The sequence below is a fragment of the Triturus cristatus genome, chromosome 9 (assembly GCF_964204655.1).
Source record: "Triturus cristatus chromosome 9, aTriCri1.1, whole genome shotgun sequence".
Lineage (NCBI taxonomy): Eukaryota > Metazoa > Chordata > Amphibia > Caudata > Salamandridae > Triturus > Triturus cristatus.
Genome location: NC_140592.1, coordinates 514,444,907 through 514,468,416, shown reverse-complemented (window position 1 = coordinate 514,468,416; position 23,510 = coordinate 514,444,907).

Sequence of the window (23,510 nt, the reverse complement as noted above, 5' to 3'; positions counted from 1 at the left end):
TGAGAGGTGATACCCCAAACCAGTCTCAGAATACTTCTTTCTAGTCCATGGAGGACTTAGCTTGGCAGTTCAGTCTGGACTGTTCCCATGGGAGCAGATTCAAGACTGATTTGCATATGCCTCGGTCCAAACTGGGGTGACGCAGCAGGGAAAATAACAATAGATTAAACCCAGATCTGTGACAGGAGGTGAGTGTTTGAAACCTTCCAACACTCTGTCTATCATGTTATTTTGAGAAGTTGCTATAAGCGCCCTAAGTGGAAAAGGGTATGCCTAGACGTGGGTCCCTTGCTCCCGCTACCACTGGATTCAAGCTAGCCTGGCTGTTGAGGGGTGATACCCTGAACCGAGTCCCAGAGTACTTGTTTCCAGTCCAGGGAGGACCTAGCTTGGCAGTTCGGGCTTGACTGTTCTCATGGGGAGCAGGGTCAAGACTGATTTAGATATGGCTGGCTCAAGAACTGGGGTGACGTGGCGAGTAAAGTAAAGATGGATTCATCCCAGATCTTTGAGTAGAGGTGTGTGTTTGGAAAGTCTTAACACTCTGTCCATCATGTTATTTTGTGAAGTTGCTATGTGCACCCTAAGTGGAAAAGGGTATGCCTAGACGTGGGTCCCTTGATCCCGCTACCACTGGATTCAAGCTAGCCTGGCTGATGAAGGGTGATACCATGAACCAAGTCCCAGAGAACTTGTTTCCAGGACCTAGCTTGGCAGTTCGGGCTTGACTGTTCCCATGGGGAGCAGGGTCAAGACTGATTTAGATATGGCTGGCTCCATAACTGGGGTGACGTGGCGAGTAAAATAAAGATGGATTCATCCCAGATCTTTGAGGAGAGGTGTGTGTTTGGAAAGTTTTAACACTCTGTCCATCATGTTATTTTGTGAAGTTGCTATGTGCACCCTAAGTGGATAAGGATGTGCCTAGACCTGGGTCCATTGCTCACTGCACCACTGTATTCAAGCTAGCCTGGCTGATGAGGGGTGATGCCCCAAAACCAGACCCAGAATACTTGTTTCCAGTGCAGGGAGGACCTAGCTTGGCAGTTCAAGCTTGACTGTTCCCATGGGAGAAGGATCAAGAAGAATTTACATATGGATGCTTGCAGAACTGGGTTGACGTGGTGAGAAATAAAAGATGTATTAAACCCAGGTCTTTGACTGGAGGTAAGTGTTTGAAAGCTTTCAACACTCTGTCCATAATGTTATTTAGTGAAGTTTCTATATGCGCCGTAAGTGGATAAGGGTATGCCTAGACGTGGGTCAATAGCTCGCTGCACCATTGGATTCAAGCTAGTCTGGCTGATGAGAGGTGATACCCCAAACCAGTCTCAGAATACTTCTTTCTAGTCCATGGAGGACTTAGCTTGGCAGTTCAGTCTGGACTGTTCCCATGGGAGCAGATTCAAGACTGATTTGCATATGCCTCGGTCCAAACTGGGGTGACGCAGCAGGGAAAATAACAATAGATTAAACCCAGATCTGTGACAGGAGGTGAGTGTTTGAAACCTTCCAACACTCTGTCTATCATGTTATTTTGAGAAGTTGCTATAAGCGCCCTAAGTGGAAAAGGGTATGCCTAGACGTGGGTCCCTTGCTCCCGCTACCACTGGATTCAAGCTAGCCTGGCTGTTGAGGGGTGATACCCTGAACCGAGTCCCAGAGTACTTGTTTCCAGTCCAGGGAGGACCTAGCTTGGCAGTTCGGGCTTGACTGTTCTCATGGGGAGCAGGGTCAAGACTGATTTAGATATGGCTGGCTCAAGAACTGGGGTGACGTGGCGAGTAAAGTAAAGATGGATTCATCCCAGATCTTTGAGTAGAGGTGTGTGTTTGGAAAGTCTTAACACTCTGTCCATCATGTTATTTTGTGAAGTTGCTATGTGCACCCTAAGTGGAAAAGGGTATGCCTAGACGTGGGTCCCTTGATCCCGCTACCACTGGATTCAAGCTAGCCTGGCTGATGAAGGGTGATACCATGAACCAAGTCCCAGAGAACTTGTTTCCAGGACCTAGCTTGGCAGTTCGGGCTTGACTGTTCCCATGGGGAGCAGGGTCAAGACTGATTTAGATATGGCTGGCTCCATAACTGGGGTGACGTGGCGAGTAAAATAAAGATGGATTCATCCCAGATCTTTGAGGAGAGGTGTGTGTTTGGAAAGTTTTAACACTCTGTCCATCATGTTATTTTGTGAAGTTGCTATGTGCACCCTAAGTGGATAAGGATGTGCCTAGACCTGGGTCCATTGCTCACTGCACCACTGTATTCAAGCTAGCCTGGCTGATGAGGGGTGATGCCCCAAAACCAGACCCAGAATACTTGTTTCCAGTGCAGGGAGGACCTAGCTTGGCAGTTCAAGCTTGACTGTTCCCATGGGAGAAGGATCAAGAAGAATTTACATATGGATGCTTGCAGAACTGGGTTGACGTGGTGAGAAATAAAAGATGTATTAAACCCAGGTCTTTGACTGGAGGTAAGTGTTTGAAAGCTTTCAACACTCTGTCCATAATGTTATTTAGTGAAGTTTCTATATGCGCCGTAAGTGGATAAGGGTATGCCTAGACGTGGGTCAATAGCTCGCTGCACCACTGGATTCAAGCTAGTCTGGCTGATGAGAGGTGATACCCCAAACCAGTCTCAGAATACTTCTTTCTAGTCCATGGAGGACTTAGCTTGGCAGTTCAGTCTGGACTGTTCCCATGGGAGCAGATTCAAGACTGATTTGCATATGCCTCGGTCCAAACTGGGGTGACGCAGCAGGGAAAATAACAATAGATTAAACCCAGATCTGTGACAGGAGGTGAGTGTTTGAAACCTTCCAACACTCTGTCGATCATGTTATTTTGAGAAGTTGCTATAAGCGCCCTAAGTGGAAAAGGGTATGCCTAGACGTGGGTCCCTTGCTCCCGCTACCACTGGATTCAAGCTAGTCTGGCTGTTGAGGGGTGATACCCTGAACCGAGTCCCAGAGTACTTGTTTCCAGTCCAGGGAGGACCTAGCTTGGCAGTTCGGGCTTGACTGTTCTCATGGGGAGCAGGGTCAAGACTGATTTAGATATGGCTGGCTCAAGAACTGGGGTGACGTGGCGAGTAAAGTAAAGATGGATTCATCCCAGATCTTTGAGTAGAGGTGTGTGTTTGGAAAGTCTTAACACTCTGTCCATCATGTTATTTTGTGAAGTTGCTATGTGCACCCTAAGTGGAAAAGGGTATGCCTAGACGTGGGTCCCTTGCTCGCTGCACCACTAGATTCAAGCTAGCCTGGCTGATGAGGGGTGATACCCCAAAACCAGACCCAGAATACTTGTTTCCAGTCCAGGGAGGACCTAGCTTGGCAGTTCAAGCTTGACTGCTCCCATGTGGAGAAGGATCAAGAATAATTTACATATGGATGCTTGCAGAACTGGGTTGACGTGGTGAGAAATAAAAGATGTATTCAACCCAGATCTGTGACTGGAGGTGAGTGTTTGAAACCTTCCAACACTCTGTCTATCATGTTATTTTGAGAAGTTGCTATGTGCACCCTAAGTGGAAAAGGGTATGCCTAGACGTGGGTCCCTTGAGCCCGCTACCACTGGATTCAAGCTAGCCTGGCTGATGAAGGGTGATACCATGAACCAAGTCCCAGAGAACTTGTTTCCAGGACCTAGCTTGGCAGTTCGGGCTTGACTGTTCCCATGGGGAGCAGGGTCAAGACTGATTTAGATATGGCTGGCTCCACAACTGGGGTGACGTGGCGAGTAAAATAAAGATGGATTCATCCCAGATCTTTGAGGAGAGGTGTGTGTTTGGAAAGTTTTAACACTCTGTCCATCATGTTATTTTGTGAAGTTGCTATGTGCACCCTAAGTGGATAAGGATGTGCCTAGACCTGGGTCCATTGCTCACTGCACCACTGTATTCAAGCTAGCCTGGCTGATGAGGGGTGATGCCCCAAAACCAGACCCAGAATACTTGTTTCCAGTGCAGGGAGGACCTAGCTTGGCAGTTCAAGCTTGACTGTTCCCATGGGAGAAGGATCAAGAAGAATTTACATATGGATGCTTGCAGAACTGGGTTGACGTGGTGAGAAATAAAAGATGTATTAAACTCAGGTCTTTGACTGGAGGTAAGTGTTTGAAAGCTTTCAACACTCTGTCCATAATGTTATTTTGTGAAGTTGCTATATGCGCCGTAAGTGGATAAGGGTATGCCTAGACGTGGGTCAATAGCTCGCTGCACCACTGGATTCAAGCTAGTCTGGCTGATGAGAGGTGATACCCCAAACCAGTCTCAGAATACTTCTTTCTAGTCCATGGAGGACTTAGCTTGGCAGTTCAGTCTGGACTGTTCCCATGGGAGCAGATTCAAGACTGATTTGCATATGCCTCGGTCCAAACTGGGGTGACGCAGCAGGGAAAAAAACAATAGATTAAACCCAGATCTGTGACAGGAGGTGAGTGTTTGAAACCTTCCAACACTCTGTCTATCATGTTATTTTGAGAAGTTGCTATAAGCGCCCTAAGTGGAAAAGGGTATGCCTAGACGTGGGTCCCTTGCTCCCGCTACCACTGGATTCAAGCTAGCCTGGCTGTTGAGGGGTGATACCCTGAACCGAGTCCCAGAGTACTTGTTTCCAGTCCAGGGAGGACCTAGCTTGGCAGTTCGGGCTTGTCTGTTCTCATGGGGAGCAGGGTCAAGACTGATTTAGATATGGCTGGCTCAAGAACTGGGGTGACGTGGCGAGTAAAGTAAAGATGGATTCATCCCAGATCTTTGAGTAGAGGTGTGTGTTTGGAAAGTCTTAACACTCTGTCCATCATGTTATTTTGTGAAGTTGCTATGTGCACCCTAAGTGGAAAAGGGTATGCCTAGACGTGGGTCCCTTGCTCGCTGCACCACTAGATTCAAGCTAGCCTGGCTGATGAGGGGTGATACCCCAAAACCAGACCCAGAATACTTGTTTCCAGTCCAGGGAGGACCTAGCTTGGCAGTTCAAGCTTGACTGCTCCCATGTGGAGAAGGATCAAGAATAATTTACATATGGATGCTTGCAGAACTGGGTTGACGTGGTGAGAAATAAAAGATGTATTCAACCCAGTTCTTTGACTGGAGGTGAGTGTTTGAAAACTTTCAACACTCTGTCCATAATGTTATTTTGTGAAGTTGCTATATGCGCCCGAAGTGGATAAGGGTATGCCTAGACGTGGGCCTCTAGCTCGCTGCACCACTGGATTCAAGCTAGTCTGGCTGATGAGGGGTGATACCCCAAAACCAGTCTCAGAATACTTGTTTCCAGTCCAGGGAGGACCTAGCTTGGCAGTTCAAGCTTGAGTGCTCCCATGTGGAGAAGGATCAAGAATAATTTACATATGGATGCTTGCAGAACTGGGTTGACGTGGTGAGAAATAAAAGATGTATTCAACCCAGTTCTTTGACTGGAGGTGAGTGTTTGAAAACTTTCAACACTCTGTCCATAATGTTATTTTGTGAAGTTGCTATATGCGCCCAAAGTGGATAAGGGTATGCCTAGACGTGGGCCTCTAGCTCGCTGCACCACTGGATTCAAGCTAGTCTGGCTGTGAAGTACTGGGTATTTTAAGCCCAGCGGTGCAGGGGAACACACCCTATGACTTCGGGGTTCTTCCTGTTTCAGACCTACAGAAACACAGAGTCTTCTGGGTGAAGTCAAAGATCTGTTTATTGGCTGCAGACCAATTACAGGCGTCCTAGAAGTACAACAGCGTGTAGGTTCTCAGGAGACTGCTGAAAATCACAGAAATGGGCTTCTTCTTAAATACAGAATATCCTGCGTCAGGCATACATTCCTTAGTTTACGATATGGCCATTACATGTATACATTTCAAACGAAAAGGCAGAGTCATGATGACCATCCCACATTCCAGTTAAGCCAGCCCGTAATCATTTACACAGCAAGGTTCAGATCCCACATCAGATATCGATAGGCCCCAATAAACATGAGCATCTCCTGTTTGGGAAACAAGCCATAAAGCAGGAACAGTCAGGTGCGAACGAGATTAGCTGGAGGCTCGTGTAGGATGAAAGGACTTTATGGTGTGTCAAGCCCTGATGCTAATCACAGGTGGCCAGAGGACGGGGAACTCGTGAGACCAGTTTGACCTGGGGCAGCGGAGCCAAGCTGCCCAGGTCACAGAAGAGTCAAAGAAAGGCACATGTGCTCTAAAAGGCCCGTATTTGCTTCATGCTATATAGCCTATGTTAGGGCAACCATAAGATGGCCACCGATACAAAATGGAACCCACGTAGTGATGTGAAATAGCGTATACACAGTGCATTCATAGCTAAAACGTTACAAAAAACACTTGTACATACCGCATTAACCATTCGCGGTTCACTAATACTGGGATAGACAGGGGTAGGGCCCTGCCTCCTACGTGGTCCCAAATTCTAAAGTACGACAGACCCTCCTTTTGCCCTTACATAGGCAATAACTATACTCATTTCAATCCGAGTCTAGGTCAATATTTATGAAGTCATGGAGATGTTGCTGTAGCATCATCCTATTACTTAGCTCGTCTCTCGATACAGGTTTCCTTACACATAATGTAGCACAGAGGCCACATATCGCAGGAGCACACTGTATGCACAGACAGAACAGGAAAAGGATGGCTAAGATCATTCCAATGACCATCAGAACTTTCCAACCCCAGGCAGATATCAGTTCCCAGAACCACCCCACCAGTGACCAATCTCCTTTATCCACGTGTATGGACTCAGATATTTTATGCAGTTTGGAGATGGCTTGATAAACTGTTGGAGCGTTGTCTGGTATGAAAATGCAACAACTGGATTGGATAACCTTACATACCCCACCGCGGTCTGCAAGTATGACGTCTAGAACCATGCGGTTCTGCAAAGTCATGAGGCGATCCGCTTGGAGCTCAGCTGTCAAATTACCAAGGGCACCAGCCGTAACATTAACAGTGGATTCAACCACACGAGTCAGCTGTCTCAGGTTCCTACTATTGACCATAGGTCCCCAAAACGGCAGGAAACCCAAAAAGAAATCTCCCGCTTCCTGACCGGCAGTATCCTCCTTACTAATCACGCCTCTCACAACTCTGGTCTTGTGATAGTCAGAGGCGGCAGTAAATGTTGGCGGTAGCAGATTTGCAATATAACATGTGCCCGAGAAGTCAGGGGGCAACCATGTATATGCTCGGTCATTGCAGATAAAATTTGTACCCTTGGCAGCCAAAAACGCAGGGGACAACTGTGACGGAAAAGTGTACGTTTCAGTACAGTCACTTCTTCCCAGTTGAGCTCTAGGATTCTGACCATTACCTTGCAAACAGAACCGACCTATGTGGGGTACGACCCAGATTGGGGATGAGATTTTTCGCTGTCTTTCACCCAGACTAATACTATACCCCGTCGCGTTCCACCCTACATAAGCTCTCAACTCTTCTTTGGGAATGGATGAGTATGCATCGATATCTCTGCTCATATCGGCAACTCCTTTCATTAAAGCTTTATTATTGGTGCTAGGTCTGATGGAACGCGGTTGTCGCGGGGAGTACGCATCTAGTGCATAGAGAAACATGGTCTGGAATGGCCATGACGATCCATTGTAACTATACGGCAGCACTAGATAGGGAATACCCTTGTTAATGGTATGTGGCATTAAACCACACACCCAACAATTTGTTGTATTCATGACTAGTTGGTGCTGGTGCAGGAGCTGAATAAACGAGTTATTCACAAACTCTGATCGTCTAGCTTGTTCGTGTTCAGGCAGAGGGTGAAAAGAGTGTGATGAGATAGTAGGAGGAGGTATAGGCTGTACAGTGGGTGCAATGGGCTCTTGAGAGGAGAAGAATACAAATCCTGCAGTAAACACTATCATACTACATAATACAAACAGGCATAAAAATACAAAACGTCTGCGCTTCATGATTTTACACATTCTTGTTTTAAAGTTCATTTCCTCAGCGGGTCTCTCCATCTTAAAAAACTCCATCCTCTAATCGTGCCGCTCGCGGCGGGTGAGTATCTTCTGCTAAGGAGTACGCCTGTCAGTCCAGGGAACGCGCTAGACCAACCAGAACCGTCGACCTAACGTCTTCGGCCTGTACCCCAAAGTCTTGGCACGCGACCCTGCGGCTGAACCCGGATGGTGGTTCGAAAAACAAAAATCAAGAAAGTCCTTCAGATGGGAGAGCTCTGGTTATCAAAAAATAGAAAGGTAAAAGAAAAGGAATATTTATTTGTCCATAGGCCTTGGTCTTAGATTGTAATGGAGACGGCCAGGTACTGTTTGATCTTGGAACAAGAGTTCAGGCTCTGTAGTGTCCAATCGAATTGACGGTGGCACAGCTTCTTGCAAAATATCGTCACTTTCCTGCGCTGAAGTTGTGCCTTTTATGCGTGCATCACTGAACGGCACAAAACGAGGTACAGTGTCTGTTTCAGAGTCAGTGATACCCTCCTGGACCCACTGGTCATACGGCAGAGGCAAAGGGATCCTCTTCACATGGGCGCCGTGGATCCAGTTCCTTTTCCCCTTTACTCGAACAGCTGATCTTGTAGACAGTAGCACGAGATGAGGGCCAATCCAGCGGGGCTCATCGTTGGTTTTCCGCTGGAAGTTTTTCACAAGGACCCACGTGCCAGGTTCGATAGGGTGTCCAGGAGCTTCAGAAGCTGGGGGGAGAGTATCATGCACCTGTTGGTGTAAAACACGCAGTTTAACCGTCAAATCATACAAGTAATCAAGCAGTACTGGGTGTTCGATTTCACTGAATTTCGTCGGTCTTGGCACACCCCATACATTGGCCGGGCGGCCAAAAACGACCTCGTAGGGACTAAGTCCCACTCGTGAATGCACGGTCATTCTGGTGGACAGGAGTGCTAGAGGCAGAGCGTCATGCCATTTAAGACCTGAGCTCGCTTGGATTTTGGCCAGTTTGAGTTTTAGTGCGCCATTGTAGCGCTCTACTAATCCAGCTGATTGGGGGTGATTTGCAGCGTGAAATTTCTGCCTTATACCTAGTCCCTCACACACATTCTTCATCACTTGGCCCACAAACTCACTCCCATTATCACTCCACACCATTCTTGGCATTCCAAACCTAGGGAAAAATTCCTTCACAAGGGCTTTGGCTGTGGATAGAGCAGTGTTATCTTTTAGAGGATAGGCCTCTATCCATTTTGAGAAAGCGCAAACAACCACCAATACATATTTCAGGTTGTTGCACCTTTCCATGTGGATAAAATCCAGCTGCAAAACTTCAAATGGATATGATGGAGGCGCAAAATGACCAGCTGGAGTTGGGGTTCCCCTACCAGGGTTGTACTTCAAGCATACCATACAATTCTTGACCACATTCTCTGCACACTTAGGAATTCCAGCATTCTGCCATACTGGAGCCAACAACTTACAAATTCCTTTCGTACTGATATGTGCCAATCCATGTGCCATAGTAACCACTGGAAGCACATATGCATCAGGTAACAACCATCGCCTATGTTCTGACAAATCAATCCAACAACCATTCTCATCCAACTTACCCATACTTTCTCTCCACTTGCTTAATTCTTTCTCTGTGGCTTCAGCTTGAAGGGACTTTACCCTCTCTATTGTGTTTTCACACATTCCAACATCACCAACCCATCTGGCAGGGCCTGCAACATACATTCGAGTCTTCACATCTTTTGCTGTTTCTTTCGCGACTTCATCAGCAAACGCATTACCACGACCAACATCATCAGTGATTTTCTTGTGCGCACTGCATTTCATAATCGCAACTTGCAACGGTAGGGTCAGCGACTCAAGGAGATCATTCACCAACTTGCCATTCTGAATCTTAGCTCCATGCGAAGTCAGGAACCCACGTTCCTTCCACAATCGCCCAAAACTATGAGCCACGCCAAAGGCGTACTGGCTATCCGTATATATGTTCACTTTCATTCCTTCAGACAGCACGCATGCTCTCGTAAGGGCAATCAATTCTGCTGCTTGAGCCGAATTTTGTGGCACACGCGCAGTTTCCACAATCGTGTGCAAAGTCGTGATAGCATATGCAGCAGTCGTATCACCATTCGGAAGCTTGAAACACAAACCATCCACCCATAAGGTACCATCACACTCAGTCAGGGGAGTATCTTTAAGATTTACTCTTCCTTTCGTCTCTTCTTCTGTTCTGAACAGACAATCATGTTGCTCAATCTCATCTAGGTCTGCTGGGATTGGTAATAGTGTAGTTGTGTATATGGTTTGCTAACAGTGTCAGCTCATAACCAGATAATCGCGCACTAGTTAAGTGCTGTGTCTTGGTCCTGTTTAACAATGTGTCCACAGCATGTGGAACCATAACAATCAATGTATGATCCATTACTAGACCAGCAGACTGTCGAATAGACATAGCTGCGGCGGCTGTGGCTCTCAGACAACTTGGCAATGCCCTTGCTACCGGGTCCAAGGTTGACGAAAAATATGCGCATGGACGCGGTCTGTCGCCAAAAGGCTGTGTTAACACTGATAACGCGCAACCATCTTTCTCATGAACATACAATGTAAAAGGCTTGCTGTAATCAGGGGTACCCAACACAGGAGCTGAACACAATGCATTACGCAATTCCCAAAAACTTTTCTGACACTCTTCAGACCATGGGATAGGATTCGGTGTATCTTTGCATGTTAATGCTAACAAAGGTTTTGCCAACAAGAAAAAATTAGGAATCCAATGCCTACAGTATGAAGTAATGCCCAAGAAAGCACGCACTTCTCTCTGTGTTCTTGGCACACTCAACTGTGCAATGGCTTGAATTCTTTCTGGGGTCAGTTTACTTCCCTCCGTCGATAAGAGATGACCTAAGTAGGTCACTTCTTGTCGACAATATTGCAGCTTTGAGAGAGACACTTTGTGATGGAAGGCAGACAAATGACGCAACAATGACAAGGTAGCTTCTTTGTAAATCTTTTCAGTATCCGCGGCGATTAGTAAATTGTCAATGTACTGAATGAGGATAGCGCCACTAGGTAAAACCAGTGCATCAAGCTGCGCTTTTAAAGCCTGACTGTATATTGATGGACTCTCGCAGTAGCCCTGGGGAGCGCGTTTAAAGCGGAAGCTGCGACCTCCTAAACTAAAGCCAAAAACGTCTCGGCTCTCCTCTGCAATTGGGATGCTAAAGAAAGCATTCTTTAGATCGATTACTGAGAACCATGCAGCGGAGGCTGGGATCATGGTTAACAAGGCAGTTATATCAGGGACAACTGGAAACTGTGGCACAACAATCTTATTAACCTCTCTAAGATCAATCACAAATCTGTAAACAGGTGGCTGTGAAGGGTCCGTTCGTTTTAAGACAGGTAAAACAGGACTATTGCAAACGTTGCCTCTTGTCTCTTCAATTACACCCTTTTTAATCAAATCACTGACAATTGCTAACAATGCTTTCTGACCTTCATTGGAGATCTTGTACTGGGGAATACGTGGCAATCTGACATTGGCTTTTAAAGTGACCACATATGGCGGTATTTCCAAAAGACCCACATCATTGGGACCAGTAGCCCAAAGGACATCCGGAAGGGATGACCATTCAGGTGGCATTGCATTTTTGGACAAATACATCGGGGAAATCACTTTCTTACCTAATGTAAGTTGTACTCCTGAGGGAGAACAATATAGCGTCGCATGCAATCTTTTTAGCAAATCTAAGCCTAGCAAATTTTCACCACAACCTGTTGTTAGGATGAGGGGTGCTTTTAGCTCACAAGATCCAACAGAAAGTGACATAGGACTAGAAATCGGGTTCCTAACTGGGGCGCCAGAAAAACTTACTGAAACATTCATTTCGCCAGACAAAGGCGCGCCAGGGAGTTTTGAATGCATAATTGAACTCTTTGCAGCACCAGTATCCAGCAGAAAGGGCTCCGTTACATTTGCTGTAGTTACTTTAACATAAGGTCCGCTCTGATCCACTGGCACTGAAACAACTCCCTCTCTCTGTCTACGGCGGTCCTAGTAATCATCATCTTCTACATTGTCGTCTTCTGCATAATAATCATTATTGTAGTACTGAGCTGTATTACCAGTCGCGTTGGCTTGCTGATCAAAGCTAGTTATGGTATTTTGAGGCGGAAGAGGACGCGCGTTCTGGGGAGCATTTCCACGCCCTCTGCCTCTAGGAGCTTGCTGACCACCTCTACCTCTTGCGCCATACGCATTACTGTTACGCTGCATTAATTTAGGGCAACTATATTTAAAATGACCTTCCTCTTTGCAATATGAACATTGGTTGGGACCTACAGGGATTCGTGGTTGATAATACCCATTCATTTGCTGACTATTCTGAAATTGTTGGGGTTGCTGATAGATACCTTGTGTTTGCCTATAATTACTCTGTCCTCCACGTGGCGGATAGGCCTGCTGCAAAAGGACCTTTGTCTTTAGTTCCTTCGTTTTCTTATCTGTTCTATCCTTCTCATCTTTGTCTCTATTCTCATAATACTGTGCAGTAGCCAGTATTTGCGCTGAAGAGGAAACAGCCCAAGAACTTTCTGAATCTTTTAATTTCTTACACAACTCGGGAAGTAGATTCTGCACAAACTTATCAACAAATAACCGTTGGCCACCTTCAGTGCTCATGTCTTGACCACTGTGGTCGATAAACGTTTCTTCAAACCTGGTAAAGAAATCAGACACTGTCTCATCTTTCTTCTGTTTACATGCGGATAGTTTATCCCAATTTACGCGCATCACAGGCATTATAGTTTTCATGTAGGTAATAATTCGACCAGGGAGCTCTGCTACCAAAGGCTCAGGTTTTGCACCACCAACTTGTCTAGCGTCTGCAGCAACGATATTAGCCCATGTACCCCCTAGCTCTGCAGCATGATCCGTATTACGGATGGATCCCCATAAAGGCTGTGGAACAACATTCCCAAACAACATATCTATATCGGCTAGATTCATGACACATGATTCTGCAGTTTGTGATAACTCCTTATAATATCCTGCAGGGTTTTTACGGGGATCAGGCAATGTCTGCTTGAGCGCTAACACCTCAGATCGCTTCCATGGGACATGCATCCAAACACGCTGAAAATGTGCTGGCATAGCAGCAATACCATGAGCGGCATCAGCCGCAACAGCTTCCTTCCATACCGGAGGGACTTCTCTCATAGGGTATTGTCGCGCTTTTCCCTTTCTCCCCACAGGGAAATCTTGTGTAAACAACGGCTGTTGACAATCATCATTCCTCAAGGATAATAAGATCGCAACTGCTCTATTGACATCGGGGCCCACAATCATACCTTTTCCAAAATCGAATCTCACTTGACACAACTCCTGCAGGCTTGGATCTCTACCATGATCATCCAATTCTTCACAGAGAATTTCACACATTTTCTCGAACACATACCTCTGTTTCGGGGCATCCCATTGATGAAAAACATCAACAACTGATTCCACATCATAGCATGAAGAGAAACCAATCCACCTACGCGCCAGATGATCTAACACCTCTTTCTCGTCAGAATCAGGCAGCTGACTGCGCAATTGCTTACGCTGTAAGGCAGGAGTCGCACCAGATGACCCAAAGAGAGGCGACATTAGACTAGTAACTACATTAGCTAGTCGTTGTCGTGCTGAAGGAAAAGTTGAGGCAAAAATGGGGGGATAGACAGAGGGAAGAAAAACAGATTCAGATACAGGTACCTGGGTAGTGTAAGAAGGAGCGCCAGGGGAAGCCGCTGGCGTGTTAGACAAAGTCGCAGGAAGAGCGGGGGTAACAGGTAGCAAAACTGGCAGCCCTTGAGAGGGCTGTACTGCAGGGATAGGAGCCAGCTGAAGAGGAGCTGGCGCCTGTGGGAAGGCTTGCGGCATATTTACTGGAGGCTGCGCATTCACAAGCTGTGGAGGTGCGGTGGCATTTTGCGCATAAGGGGGTGGCGAACTTAACAAATGGGACATTAGGGAATCTTTCTCATTCTCTTGTGTGTCATCTTGCACAAGGGGTGACAAAACAGGGTAACATTTATCAATCCCTAGTTTGCGCTGCCTATGTAACTGTTCCTTCATTTGTTCCTCCTCATTATCTTTAAATTGCACAGCTGCTTGCATCACTGACATACCTCTCTCTCTCTTATTCCTCTTTGCTAGCTTAATTTCCTTCTGTTTGGCTTCCTTTCGCCATAGGCGGACGGAATCAAACATCGCCGGCCCGGCTTTCTTTTTAAACAATTTCACTTCCAAATTATCTAAGATATCTGTATCGAAACTACCATTTTGGGGCCATTTTAAAACACCGTCCTTTCTGGTGTATCGGATCCATACTTCATTATATGCAATGGGGCCCACGCCATGTTTTACATAAAGCTCATAAGTTAGAGTTCCAATTGGAGGAACCGGACATGAATCCTCCAACTGGAAATCCCTTCTACAACTCAAACAAAACCAATTACCAAATACACTAGCACCAGGCATCTTCGCTCACTAGTCTAGTTCCAAACTTCAAAGGATTATCGATTACGATAGTCTCGTGAATACACGAGTCCTCTGGCTTTGGGGTTTGCAAACTCCAAATAAACCAAAATTATCCCGAAGGATACCAAACAAATTGGGAGACGCTCCACTTATACTTAACTGAATATCGATGATCAATGGCGTCACCAGATGCCTCTGTCGATTGTTTCGCTCTACCAAAATCGTCAAGGGTCCAAAACAGGGCGATTAATCAGGGCAGCAGTCCTTCGTAGCCGTCGGGACGCGGAGAACCTCGCAGAAAAGACTTTCGGACCACGTCGACATGCAGGGGTCGATGAAGTGGCGGCCTTCCTCCAGAATTTCCACACGAAGCTCCTCACGAACCTCTGGCTTGGACCGGTACCGCTGAAATCGCCCCGAGTTGGGCGCCAACTGAAGTACTGGGTATTTTAAGCCCAGCGGTGCAGGGGAACACACCCTATGACTTCGGGGTTCTTCCTGTTTCAGACCTACAGAAACACAGAGTCTTCTGGGTGAAGTCAAAGATCAGTTTATTGGCTGCAGACCAATTACAGGCGTCCTAGAAGTACAACAGCGTGTAGGTTCTCAGGAGACTGCTGAAAATCACAGAAACGGGCTTCTTCTTAAATACAGAATCGTAGGCGCGGACGTCGTATTTTTAATACAATTCATTTTTACCTGCCATTACCCTTGAGGAGCTGCTCTGGAACTGTGGGAGAATTCTGAATAGCGTGGATACTTCGGGAGGTTGCTGTTGTGCTGGGACTGCGAGGCCCAGGGTACCTTGTTCCACAATCATCTAACGCACCTGATCCTCTTCCCGGCCACACCTCCTACCGCTATTTAATTGATGGCAGTTTATGCGTGAGCGGGACGCGTGCGGGGCGCAGTCCGGGGCGAAGCCCGGGCAAAGGGCGGGCTCGTCTGAGCTCGTCAGAGGTCAGTAGAGGACGGGACGGGGCAATTGCTTACGCTGTAAGGCAGGAGTCGCACCAGATGACCCAAAGAGAGGCGACATTAGACTAGTAACTACATTAGCTAGTCGTTGTCGTGCTGAAGGAAAAGTTGAGGCAAAAACGGGGGGATAGACAGAGGGAAGAAAAACAGATTCAGATACAGGTACCTGGGTAGTGTAAGAAGGAGCGCCAGGGGAAGCCGCTGGCGTGTTAGACAAAGTCGCAGGAAGAGCGGGGGTAACAGGTAGCAAAACTGGCGGCCCTTGAGAGGGCTGTACTGCAGGGATAGGAGCCAGCTGAAGAGGAGCTGGCGCCTGTGGGAAGGCTTGTGGCTTTTGCGTGCCAAGCAGCTCAACACTGGAACAAACTTCCTCCTGCTCTGAGACTGGAGAGCAGTGAAGCACTGTTCAGGGCCAAGCTTAAAACACATCTATACACTGTGTAGGACACTGGCTCTTATGATGATCGCTGGTAGCTCTAGCGCGGGGACACGCCGAGATGGCGTTACTGAGCGCTCTATAAGCTCTTTAATAATAATAATAATATTTACTGGAGGCTGCGCGTTCACAAGCTGTGGAGGTGCGGTGGCATTTTGCGCATATGGGGGTGGCGAACTTAACAAATGGGACATTAGGGAATCTTTCTCATTCTCTTGTGTGTCATCTTGCACAAGGGGTGACAAAACAGGGTAACATTTATCAATCCCTAGTTTGCGCTGCCTATGTAACTGTTCCTTCATTTGTTCCTCATTATCTTTAAATTGCACAGCTGCTTGCATCACTGACATACCTCTCTCTCTCTTATTCCTCTTTGCTAGCTTAATTTCCTTCTGTTTGGCTTCCTTTCGCCATAGGCGGAAAGAATCAAACATCGCCGGCCCGGCTTTCTTTTTAAACAATTTCACTTCCAAATTATCTAAGATATCTGTATCGAAACTACCATTTTGGGGCCATTTTAAAACACCGTCCTTTCTGGTGTATCGGATCCATACTTCATTATATGCAATGGGGCCCACGCCATGTTTTACATAAAGCTCATAAGTTAGAGTTCCAATTGGAGGAACCGGACATGAATCCTCCAACTGGAAATCCCTTCTACAACTCAAACAAAACCAATTGCCAAATACACTAGCACCAGGCATCTTCGCTCACTAGTCTAGTTCCAAACTTCAAAGGATTATCGATTACGATAGTCTCGTGAATACACGAGTCCTCTGGCTTTGGGGTTTGCAAACTCCAAATAAACCAAAATTATCCCGAAGGATACCAAACAAATTGGGAGACGCTCCACTTATACTTAACTGAATATCGATGATCAATGGCGTCACCAGATGCCTCTGTCGATTGTTTCGCTCTACCAAAATCATCAAGGGTCCAAAACAGGGCGATTAATCAGGGCAGCAGTCCTTCGTAGCCGTCGGGACGCGGAGAACCTCGCAGAAAAGACTTTCGGACCACGTCGACATGCAGGGGTCGATGAAGTGACGGCCTTCCTCCAGAATTTCCACACGAAGCTCCTCACGAACCTCTGGCTTGGACCGGTACCGCTGAAATCGCCCCGAGTTGGGCGCCAACTGAAGTACTGGGTATTTTAAGCCCAGCGGTGCAGGGGAACACACCCTATGACTTCGGGGTTCTTCCTGTTTCAGACCTACAGAAACACAGAGTCTTCTGGGTGAAGTCAAAGATCAGTTTATTGGCTGCAGACCAATTACAGGCGTCCTAGAAGTACAACAGCGTGTAGGTTCTCAGGAGACTGCTGAAAATCACAGAAACGGGCTTCTTCTTAAATACAGAATCGTAGGCGCGGACTTCGTATTTTTAATACAATTCATTTTTACCTGCCATTACCCTTGAGGAGCTGCTCTGGAACTGTGGGAGAATTCTGAATAGCGTGGATACTTCGGGAGGTTGCTGTTGTGCTGGGACTGCGAGGCCCAGGGTACCTTGTTCCACAATCATCTAACGCACCTGATCCTCTTCCCGGCCACACCTCCTACCGCTATTTAATTGATGGCAGTTTACGCGTGAGCGGGACGCGTGCGGGGCGCAGTCCGGGGCGAAGCCCGGGCAAAGGGCGGGCTCGTCTGAGCTCATCAGAGGTCAGTAGAGGACGGGACGGGGCCTAGCTCTTGGCTTTTAGGGTACGTGGACTTACATTTGTTTCCTGTTGCCTTTGATTGCCTGTGTTGCATTCGACCCATTGCACTGCTGGTCCCTCACGATTACTGTTCCCTTTGCCTGTTATTGTTGTTGGTGTCTCGGGAATGGCAACTGGAGGTGTGGGAAAGGGGAGGAAGTCCCTTACTGGGTCCGGAGTTGTTGGCACACTGGATAATTTCATCACCAGGGCCTCCTCTGTCCTACAGAGAGAAATTGAGTTAACCGAAAAAAGGCTCTCTTTAGACCAAGCCTTTACTAAAAGGTCTTCTCTGGGAAAGATAGCTACAGCGCTGTCACCAACCAACAATTGCACTGCCAGTCATACTGCTAATTCCCATGGCAGCTTATTTATATCCCCAGCTTTGATCCATAATACCAATAGCTCTACTGAGCGTGAAGAGTCTGTTGATCAGGTTCCAAGTCCATCTCCAAATACTGTGGGGTTTACTAGATCTGGCCAACCGATCCGTTCGGAAGTAACTAATGCCACCTCGATAAAACAGACTGTTAGACGTAAGCGGAGTGGCACAGTCTTGACTAATAAAAGACCGATATATTCCAAGCGGCCTAAACTTGGAGTTATAGACTGTGCAGTCAACACCGAACCTGTCAATTTGGCATCATAAAGTACTGAGTGCAACCTGGCCATGGAAGTTGGAGGAGAATTCTGGACTAACCTGGAGCAGCTACTTACTGCTACATGCCTCCCAATGTACAATAGACTTGACGTAATAGAAAAGAAGCTATCGGCTATTGAATTGCGGTTTGCTGGTGCTTTGGGGGCTATTGAGCCTAATCCGCGGGAGGGCATTAATACCAATTCTTCTCTTTCTGTAAAAAATTCTGTTGAACCAATTGTTCCTGCACCTAAACCCCCTAATCCGAGGCTAGGAGCTGTGGTTCACTCCATTTCGCAGCGTGACAGGTCTGGTACCACTACTCAAATAGCCTCTGATAGCCCTGCTCCATCAACTGTAATTGTAAATGCTCCGAGCAGGGGTAACTTTGCCATCGCAAATACATCTGTTGATTTGAGCACTAATAACGCACTACAAAATACACTTAGTTGCCCAAATAATGCCACTCAAGCGAAACCCAAGTTAACCTGTTTGGACCTTCCCCCTGAATCAGTTCCCTATGTGGTGGTACTCTCAGGGGTTCCTACTTTAGATAAGGGCATAAAGGAGGATTTCAGTATGCTTAAGAATAAGTGTATTCATTGGCTGAACAGCCATAAACCCCTTCCCAAAGGGTGTAGGAGCGAAATTCTCTTTGCAAGACGGCTGGATTGGGTGGGGCATAGAACTAAAGACCTACAGGGTGACTGCGTTGTAAGTAACTTTAGAAATTCCAGAACAGTTAGTTACATTTGTAATACGCAGCCACGCACCTCAGGCAGCCCTGAAACCTCCATTAAAGCCCTTCCGCTTACCTACTTCTACCCGGGTCCATCATCATTGGGTTGTGAAGCTCCTGGGAGGAGCGGGGCTATTGGACCAGGTTAGGACCAGGTGGGCTTCCTTCCTCATTGTCCCAATGAAATACAAGTTGACATGCAATTTTGCCCACCTGCTCTTGAATCCTTCTTTCATTTTAACAACTATAGTGTGCTAGATCAGGTGGACTGACGTTTGGACCCCGGTGTCTCCACCATCTTGACTGGGGCCCAGAAAGAGTTAAATAACATCAAGGTAGCTAGGGGGGTTAACTGTCTCTGGCCCGAGCCCTCTCCCCTTGTTCTTACACCTAATCCCAAGGTAGCCTGTCCCATGGAATGCTCTATTGTACACTTAGAAGATCCTCCCGTATTGCCTTTGCCGGGGGTGCTGGCACATGAATATGGTAGGGTAAACCTGGGCAAGGAACGTATTTTTTCCAGTGACTCCCCTACTAAACGAGAGCCCAAGGTTGATGTCAATCTTATCTCTTGGAATGTAGCGTGCCTAAAGAGCAAACAGATCTGCAAAGAGTGGGGTAACTTCATGGACACCTTTGATATCTGTCTGCTACAAGAGACATGGGCCACGGAAAACTACCAACGAAAAGGGTTTGCCTCTTTTGGCATTCTTGCTTCCTCTAGTGGTAGGGGGAGACCTTCTGGAGGTCTTAGCACCTGGGTTGCAATCCACCTGGGCGCCACAGCCAGACAACTCCAAACGGGATCTGATGACATCTTATGTGTTCTATTAGACTTGCCTGGGAATAAATATTTAGTTCTCTTAAACGTCTATTCAAGACCCTCCCTAGGAGGAGGCGAATCTAAGGTCATTACAGCTCTGAATGATTTTATTCTGACTTTAGATCCAGAATATCCTGTTATAGTAGGTGGCGATTTTAATTGTCAATATGAGCCACTTAGCCTCTCAGTTCAAAATGACCCTGTGGCGGAAGACACACATTTGAACATTCCTGAGCCTATGATCCCTGCGGTTAGAGCCTGGACCCCACTAGTGTTACAAATTCTTACTCTTACCCTCTCCCTATCGTTGAGGGCTTGTAATGGCAGATTCAAATCTGACCAGCCTGGACAAACTACCTTCAACAGAGTTGGGCACCTGTCGATTTTGGATTATATCCTGATCGATATAAAATCTTGGGATAAGGTCCTAGATTTCAGGGTGGTCGTTCGTGATGATAGTGATCACAACGCTCTCACTCTGAAACTAAAACCAGACCATTGGGGATTTGCAACTTATGTTAGTGGGGTGCTTCCTCCTCCGCAACCCTTAATTCTGCATAATAATAAACGAAGAGTTAGATGGCCAAGTATCCTTATGTGTCCTGAGAAATTGGCAGAAACCTATAGATCGGCACTCCCATGTCTTAATGAAATGGCCGAAGTTGTGCTGAATTGCTCTTCTACTGAAAGCTTATCTAGTCCTGTTACTATTCATACCCAGTTATCTATGAAACTTTTGGATGTTTTCTCTCGGTCTGAGGCTCCCAAGGCCCATGTGGCCAACAAACATTCCTGGTATACCTCCGAGTGCAGGAAACTAAAAGCTGAGTTGATCTTGGCTATAAAAGCAAAAGACAAATCCAGGACTAAAATAGTCCGAGCCCAGTATAAACAACAGATTCATAGGGCAAGGAAGTCTTGGGAAGACGACAAGTGGGAGGAGCTAAGATTATCATTACAGCACAAGGATTATAGGACCTTTTGGGCCATTGTTAGCAATGGTAAGAAAGATTCGGATACCATTATTGGCTCCAACATAGCTCCTGCAGTATGGGAAGGGCACTTCGGGGGTTTATATTCCACAACGAATTGCAATTCACCCTCTTCAACTGATTCTCCCCCTAACACAACTTCTTGTGTTGAACTCATTCCACGAATTAAGATTAAAGAGGTTGAAAATGCCATTCTCATGCTCATACCTAATAAAGCGCCGGGCCTGGACAAAATTCCAGGCGACCTTTTTAGGTCTGAACCTACGATATGGACGCCTTATCTATGTGTCCTATTTAACTCCATCTTATATGGTGCAGAACCTCCATTAACATGGCGAGGTGCTGAGATAGTACCTATTCACAAAAAAGGTTGTCCTTTAAAGCCTTCGAATTATCGCCCGATAAGTCTAATTGATACGACTCAAAAATTATTCGGGCGCATAATTCTGAATAGATTACAGGCTTGGGAAGAAGAAAATAATATCTTAAGCACTTTGCAGGCTGGCTTTAGGAAGGGTACTTCAACCCTTGAACAGATCTTTCGTCTCCAGGTTATATTCTGGAAGTCTGTGGGTGTAGAGGGTGGCAGCCTCTACCTCATCTTTGTTGATCTAAGATCAGCATTCGATCTGGTTCCGAGAGAAAAGCTCTGGGCCGCTCTGCAAATGCTTAACGTTCCCTCCTATCTCTTAGATGCTTTGAAGAATCTACACAAGGCCAATTTTGCTCAGGTCAGATGTGGAAAGTATGGCGAACTTTCTGAACGCTTTCCTGTTAGTCGAGGAGTACGACAAGGATGTGTGTTAGCGCCCACGCTGTTTTGCCTATACATCAATGGGCTTATAAAACATCTTTTAGCTCTAAAAGATATTGATGTCCCTAGGCTTGCCTCGGGCAAGGTACCAGCCCTAATGTTTGCTGACGACACTCTGTTGTTGTCACGCACCCCCATGGGAATCCAGCGTATTTTAGATGGCTTTGTAGACTTCTGTAGTGACAGGGGTCTCGAGATCAACCTAGCCAAAACTAAATTTATGATTCTTAACCCTCCCAAACGTACCCGCCCCAACCCAGTTTTGAATGGCATCCCCCTTGAACGGGTGAAAACGTTTACTTATCTAGGAATTACACTCCAAGAAGACTTGGGCTGGGGAGGTCAGGTTATTAATTCTACCCTCAAGTTGACCCAAACTACAGGAGGTATGGCTAGATTGTTCAATGGTTCGGTCTTCAAACCAGCTATACCAGTAGTAGAAATTTTTAAAACCCAGGCCAGACCTGCTTCAACTTACGGAGCAGAACTATGGGGTCACTCCAAAATATGTAGTCTAACGAGGGTCGAAAACTCCTTTATAAGGAAATTGTTAAGTTTACCCTCTAGTACACCGTTGGTCCCTATTAGACTTGATTTGGGACTGCTTCCTATCGAAGAGGTGGTGGCGGCTCGGCCCGTCCACTATTGGAAGAGACTATGGTCCAATCCGGACCTGGAAACCTATAGGGATGAATTCCTGGAGCTCTGGCCCATAATAAAACACATGAACATCCCCTGGCTAATTTATGTTAAGGATACTTGTTGCAAGATTGGTCGCCAGGAACTCTGGGATACTCCAGGAAGTTCTTGCCCAGCTGTTTCTAAAACCAATCTTGCTGAAGAATTTAGACACTTCCATCTACTACGCTTGCATATGAATTCAAATGTAGGTAGGCTGACTGAACAGTTTCTTCTGATTAAACCAAACTATGGGAGGGAGTTATTTTTGGATTTGATTTTTCCCCCTGTTGCTAGGAAGTTATATGTCCAATTTAGAATAGGCACTTTACCACTCAGGTCTTTTACTTCTAGATGGGACACCAACAAAAGTACTTTATGTCCCGCATGTGGTTACAAATTGGAGGATGAAAACCATGTGTTCTTTTTCTGCCCAACGTACCTTACTCATAGGAAACGTTGGGTAAAATCAATTTGCAGGAATCTTGGTTTCAGAGACTGTGCTAACGCCCTGCGAGTTTTAAAATATGACACCCATCCCCCAATTGTCTTCGCAGTTTCACGTTTTTTAAATGCTGTATGGTTACAGCGCAGGAAATTTTCCACCAACTGTTAATTATTTGAACATTTTAATTTAATCTGTTTACTGTATTCTGTTTTGGTGGCTAAAATGTGTTCTGCTTTGGACAAGAATTGTTGTAATGTATTGTCGCTTTTATGGCCTTTGTGGCCGAAATAAAGTTTATGAATGAATGAATATCCTGCCTCAGGCATACATTCCTTAGTTTACGATATGGCCATTACATGTATACATTTCAAACGAAAAGGCAGAGTCATGATGACCATCCCACATTCCAGTTAAGCCAGCCCGTAATCATTTACACAGCAAGGTTCAGATCCCACATCAGATATCGATAGGCCCCAATAAACATGAGCATCTCCTGTTTGGGAAACAAGCCATAAAGCAGGAACAGTCAGGTGCGAAAGAGATTAGCTGGAGGCTCGTGTAGGATGAAAGGACTTTATGGTGTGTCAAGCCCTGATGCTAATCACAGGTGGCCAGAGGACGGGGAACTCGTGAGACCAGTTTGACCTGGGGCAGCGGAGCCAAGCTGCCCAGGTCACAGAAGAGTCAAAGAAAGGCACATGTGCTCTAAAAGGGCCGTATTTGCTTCATGCTATATAGCCTATGTGAGGGCAACCATAAGATGGCCACCGATACAAAATGGAACCCACGTTGTGATGTGAAATAGCG